Below are 7,063 nucleotides of genomic sequence, written 5' to 3'. Positions count from 1 at the left end.
CATGGCCAAGACCAAAGAGCTCTCCAAGGATGACAGGGAGTGGTTGTAGACCTACACACGGCTGGAATGGGCTACAAGACCATCGCCAAGCAGCTTGGTGAGAAGGTGACAACAGTTGGTGTGATTGTTCGCAAATGGATGAAACACAAAAGAACTGTCAATCTCCCTCGGCCTGGGAATCCATGCAAGATCTCACCTCGTGGAGTTGCAATTATCATGATAATGGTGGGGAATCAGCCCAGAATTACACGGGAGGATCTTGCCAATGATCTCAAGGCAGCTGGGACCATAGTCACCAAGAAAACAATTGGTAACACACTACGCCGTGAAGGACTGAAATCCTGCAGCGCCCGCAAGGTCCCCCTGCTCAAGACAGCACATATACATGCCCGTCTGAAATTTGCCAATGAACATCTGAATGATTCAGAGGACATCTGGGTGAACGTGTTGCGGTCAGATGAGTCCAAAATGGAGCTCTTTGGCATCAACTCTACTCGCCGTGTTTGGAGGAGGAGGAATGCTGCCTGTGACCCCAAGAACACCATCCCCACCATCAAACATGGAGGTGGAAACATTATGCTTTGGGGGTGTTTTTCTGATAAGAGGACAGGACAACTTTACCACATCAAAGGGACAATGGACAGGGCCATGTACTGTCAAATCTTGGGTGAGAACCTCCTTCCCTCAGCCAGGACATTGAAAATGGGTCGTGGATGGGTATTCCAGCATGACAATGACCCAAAACACACGGCCAAGGCAACAAAGGAGTGGCCCAAGAAGAAGCACATTAAGGTCCTGGAGTGGCCTAGCCAGTCTCCAGACCTTAATCCCATGGGAAATCTGTGGAGGGAGCTGAAGGTTCGAGTTGCTGAACATCAGCCATTATGCTTTGGGGGTGTTTTTCTGATGAGGGGACAGGACAACGTCACCGCATCAAAGGGACAATGGACAGGGCCATGTACCGTCAAATCTTGGGTGAGAACCTCCTTCCCTCAGCCAGGGCATTGAAAATGGGTCGTGGATGGGTATTCCAGCATAACAATGACCCAAAACACACAGCCAAGGCAACAAAGGAGTGGCCCAAGAAGAAGCACATTAAGGTCCTGGAGTGGCCTAGCCAGTCTCCAGACCTTTATCCCATGGGAAATCTGTGGAGCGAGCTGAAGGTTCGAGTTGCCAAACATCAGGCTCGAAACCTTAATGACTTGGAGAAGATCTGCAAAGAGGAGTGGAACAAAATCCCTCCTGAGATGTGTGCAAACGTGGAGGCCAACTACAAGAAACGTCTGACCTCTGTGATTGCCACAAGGGTTTTGCCACCAAGTACTAAGTCATGTTTTGCAGAGGGGTCAAACACTTATTTCCCTCATTACAATGCAAATCAATTCATAACATTTTTTTGTTGTTATTCTGTCTCTCACTGTTCAAATAAACCTACCATTAAAATTATAGACTGATAATTTCTTTGTCGGTGGGCAAACGTACAAAATCAGCAGGGGATCAAATACTTTTTGCCCTCACTGTACAAAACCAATGGAGCAAATCTCATAACATTTTCGCATGGAAATAGATTTAGATTTGTATGATATAGCCTACAGTAGCCTTTATGTAGTATGCAATGCAGGCAATTGAACACCATTTTTGATCTATACGCTGCAAACTAATGGGGCAAACTCAGTGAAGTTCAATCTCTTGCATTTCTGCACTGACTCGCATTTCTTCTGAGCGGCAGTCCTGGAGGAGGTGCACAGCCGCACACAGCTTGCAGGGAACATTGCCTGCCATGTACGTCTCTTGTCTGAGCCATTGAATTGCGACTGCACTTTATCGTTTTGCCAATTTGATAACCTTATTGCGGTCATAGCTGGTCTGATTGTACACATCCATCTTCCAAGTCACCTTGCCGTGGTTTCAGTGTTGCACGAATGCTGCCAGTTTTTGGTTTGAATAAATTATAATCCTCACAGTGGGAACAACATCCTTAAAAACTTCTTGTGACTCTCAAACCCGGATCCGGGAGCGTAATCATAGCCTCAAACTAATAAATCTTCCTAGAAAATCTTCCTATTCATGAAAATCACAAATGAAATATATTGAGACACAGCTTAGCCTTTTGTTAATCACACTGTCATCTCAGATTTTCAAAATATGCTTTACAGCCAACGCTAGACAAGCATTTGTGTAAGTTTATCATTGCATAATGCTATGCCTAGGCTCTGCTGGCAGCAGGCAACATTTTTACGAAAATAAGAAAAGCAATCAAATTAAATAATTTACCTTTGAAGAACTTCGGATGTTTTCACTCAGGAGACTCCCAGTTTGATAGCAAATGTTCCTTTTTTCCAAAAATATTATTTTTGTAGGCGAAATAGCTCCCGTTTGTTCTTCACGTTTGGCTTAGAAATCGACCGGAAAATGCGGTCACTACAACGCCAAACTGTTTTACAAATTAGCTCCATAATAATATCGACAGAAACATGGCAAACGTTGTTTAGAATCAATCCTCAAGGTGTTTTTCACATATCTATTCGATAATATATCTGTCGGGACAATTGGTTTCTCATAAGAAGCGATTGGAAAAATGGCTACCTCAGTACTTTTACGCAAGATATTCTGCGGGAGCCATCATGTGACCACTTGCTCAATGTGGTCCATTACGGCTATTCTTCAACATAAATGCGTCAAAAAAGACGTCACAATGCTGTAGACACCTTGGGGAATACGTAGAAAACGTAAGCTCATTCGTAGCTCATTAACAGCCATATAAGGAGTCATTGGCGTGAAGCGGTTTCAAAACATGCGCAACTTCCTGATTGGATTTTTATCTGGGTTTCACCTGTAACATCAGTTATGTTGCACTGACAGACAATATCTTTGCAGTTTTGGAAACGTCAGAGTGTTTTCTATCCAAAGCTGTCATTTATATACATAGTCAAGCATCTTTTCGTGACAAAATATCTTGTTTAAAACGGGAACGTTTTTTATCCAAAAATGAAAATACTGCCCCTAGAGTCGCAACAGGCTTTAATGCACTTCCTGATGAAGTCAGTCACTGAGTCATTGTTTACGTTGATACTATTTAAAGAGGCAACCCGAGACAAGATCTAAATGCAAATATTGGGGTAGGGTGTTGCACCCACCCAAAAAATAATGTAGGCTACACTGTCCCGTGAATGTTGTCCTGCATTTTAGTATTTTAAATGTGGTCACCCTAGCAGTTACCCCAATTCTGGCTTCAACTTCTACTCATCTACCCTGGGCTCTTTCTGTAATTCTGACCCAATTTTCAGGGTATTCAAGAGGAAACACCAGCATTACAGAGACAAGAGAGAGGGGGTCCTGGCGAGATTAAGGCAAAGGGAAAACCAGATTACCTCTGATCGCGGATTTGCTACCAACGGGACTCTCATAACTGCAATATTCTCCGCAATATCCGACAAGATACTCCCCATGGCTATCCAACTCAATGGATTCTCCATTAACTGAGTGGACAGGACAATGGAGTCAGGGATATTGAGAGGGGGAGGGGTTCGCCTCTTTATTAACAGTCAGGGAGTTTTCAGTTGTTATCGTAACTGTTGTATACATTCCACCTCAGGACAAGAAAAATAACGAACTCAATGAAATGTACAAGGCTATAAACAAGCAGGAAAATGTACATTCGCAGCTTGCTTTTCTTGTGGTTGGCATCATTAAGAAACATCCATTAAAACGTCTCCGCTGCCACTAGGGGAGATAAGGACCTAGGCCACTGTTATTCTACCCAAAAGCAAGCATACAAGTCCCTCCCTCGTCTGCATTCGGAAAATGAGACAATGACCCTGTATTCCTGTTTACAAGCAGAAGCTCACACAGGAAGTACCCGTGACTCGCACCGTTGAGAAATGGTCAGCACAATCAGAGATTATTCTACAGGATTGCTTTGCCAGTGCTGATTGGAATATGTTCCGAGTCTCCGCCGATAACATCGACGAGGTGACCACATCTGTCACCAACTTCATTAGGACATGCATCGGGGATGATGTCCCTACAGTGAAGGTTCGCTGCTTCCCCAATCAAAAGCCCCTGGATTAACACTGAGGTTAGCTCTAAACTAAATGAGTGGGCTACCCCACACAGGGCTACCACTGAGAACCCTGAGGCTATGGCTAAGGGCAGGAACAAGAAGTCCCACTACGATTTCCGCAGTGTCATCAAACGAGCAAAAGGACAATATACATTGCCTTTCGGAAAGTATTCAGACCCCTCAACTTTTTCCACATTCTATTACATTACAGCATTATTCTAAAGTTGATGTTTTAAAATTCTCAAATCAATCTACACACAAAACCCCATAATGACGAAGCAAAAACAGGTTTAGACATGATTGCTAATTTATTAAAAACTGAAATATCGGTATGATGCTACAGGCTTGGCACAGCTGTATTTGGGGAGTTTCTTCCATTCTTCTCTGCAGATCCTCTCAAGCTCTGTCAGGTTGGATGGGGAGCGATGCTGCACAGATATTTTCAGGTCTCTCCAGAGATGTTTGATCGGGTTCACGTCCGGGCTCTGGCTGGGCCACTCATGGACATTCAGAGACTTGTCTTGGCTGTGTGCATAGGGTCGTTGTCCTGTTGGAAGCTGAACCTTCGCCCCAGTCTGAGGCCCTGAGCATTCTGGAGCAGGTCAAGGATCTCTATCTACTTTGCTCCATTCAAGCCCTCAATCCTGACTAGTCTCCCTGTTGCTGAAAAACATCCCCACAGCATGATGCTGCCACCACCATGCTTCACTGAAGGGAAGGTGCCAGATTTCCTCCAGATGTGACAATTGGCATTATCCTGTTTGGGATAGGGAGCAGCATTTTCACGTTCGGATGAAAAATGTGCCCAGAGTAAACTTCCTGCTACTCAGGCCCAGAAGCTAATATATGCATATTATTAGTAGATTTGGATTGACACTCTGAATTTTCAAAAACTGTTTGAATGATGTCTGTGAGTATAACAGAACTCATATGGCAGTCAAAAACCTGAGAAAAATCCAACCAGGAAGTGGGAAATCTGAGGTTTGTAGTTTTTCAACTCATTGCCTTTCTAATATATAGTGTAAATGGGGTCATATTGCACTTCCGAAGGCTTCCACTAGATGTCAACAGTCTTTAGAACCTTGTTTCAGGCTTCTACTATGAAGGGGGAGAGAAAAAGAGCTTGATTGACTAAGAGGTTTGGCAGAAGGCCACGCATTTCTAAAGACAAAGGAATTCTCAGGTTGAAACATTGAAGATTTATGTTAAAAACATCCTAAAGATTGATTCTATACATCATTTGACATGTTTCTACGAACTGTAATATAACTTTTTGGACTTTTCGTCTGAACTTTCGCCTGGACTTGCCCTTGCGTCGTAAGTTTGGATTGGTGAACTAAACGCTCTAACAAAAAGGAGGTATTTGGACATAAATGATGGACTTTATCGACCAAAACAAACATTTTATTTTGGAACTGGGATTCCTGGGAGAGTATTCTCATGAAGATCAAAGGTAAGTGAATATTTATAATGCTATTTCTGACTCCACAACATGGTGGGTATCTGTATGGATTGTTTTTGTGTCTGAGCGCCGTACTCCGATTATTGCATGGTGTGCTTTTTTTTGTAAAGATTTTTTTTAAATCTGACACAGCGGTTGTATTTATTAAGGAGAAGTATATCTTTAATTCTCTGCATAACACTTGTATCTTTTATCAAAGTTTATGATGAGTATTTCTGTAAATAGATGTGGCTCTCTGCAAATTCTCCGGATGTTTTCGAGGTACAACATTACTGACATAACGCTCCAATATAAACTGAGATTTTGGGATGTAAATATAAACTTTATCGAACAAAACATACATGTATTGTGTAACATGAAGTCCTATGACTGCCAACTGATGAAGATCAAAGGTTAGTGATTCATTTTGTCTCTAATTCTCCTTTTTGTGACTCCTCTCTTTTGCTGGAAAATGGCTGTATGTTTTTCTGTGACTAGGCTCTGACCTAACATAATCCTATGATGTGCTTTCGCTGTAAAGCCTTTTTGAAATCGGACATGATGGGTAGATTAACAAGAAGTTAAGATTTAATTTGGTGTATTGCACTTGTGAATATATGAAAGTTAAATATTTCAAAAAAATATTTTCGAATTTCGCGCTCTGCCTTTTCAGCGGATGTTGACGATGGGATCCTAAGGCCAAAAAGTTCAATCTTGGTTTCATCAGACCAGAGAATCTTGTTTAAAATCGTCTAAGAGTGTTTAGGTGCCTTTTGGCAAACTCCAAGCGGACTGTCATTTGTCTTTTATAGAGGAGTGGCTTCCGTCTGGCCACTTTACCATAAAGGCCTGATTGGTGGAGGGCTGCAAAGATGGTTGTTCTTTTGGAAGGTTCTCTAATCTTCACAGAGTAACTCTAGATCTCTGTCAGAGGGTTCTTGGTCAACTCCCAGACCATGGCCGTTCGCCTCCGATTGCACAGTTTGGACTGGCGGCCAGTTCTAGGAAGAGTCATGGTGGTTCCAAACTTCTTCCATTTAAGAATGATGGAGGTCACTTTGTTTTTTGGGACCATCAATACTGCAGTGATCTTTTGGTACCCTTCGCCCTGATCTGTACCTCGACAAAATCCTGTCTCGTAGCTCTACAAATAATTCCTTCTACCACATGGCTTGGTTTTTGCTCTAACATACACTATCAACTGTGGGACCTTATATAGACAGGTGTGTGCATTCCAAATCATGATTGTAGTCTACCTGCCTAGAAGGCCAGCATCCCGGAGTCGCCTCTTCACTGTTGACGTTGAGACTGGTGATTTTGAGACTAATGTATTTGTCCTCTAACTCAATTGTGAACCAGGACCTCCCACTCCAACTCTATTCTGGTTTGCGCTGTTCTGTGAAGAAAGTAGTACACAGCGTTGTGCGAGATCTTCAGTTTCTTGGCAATTTCTCACATGGAATAGCCTTCATTTCTCAAAACAAGAATAGACTGACGAATTTCAGAAGAAAGGTCTTTGCTTCTGGATATTTTGAGCCTGTAATCGAACCCACAAA

This window comes from Oncorhynchus tshawytscha, linkage group LG10 (assembly GCF_018296145.1).
Source record: "Oncorhynchus tshawytscha isolate Ot180627B linkage group LG10, Otsh_v2.0, whole genome shotgun sequence".
NCBI lineage: Eukaryota > Metazoa > Chordata > Actinopteri > Salmoniformes > Salmonidae > Oncorhynchus > Oncorhynchus tshawytscha.
The sequence above is the reverse complement of the archived record's forward strand: the minus strand, read 5'-3'. Positions refer to the sequence as shown.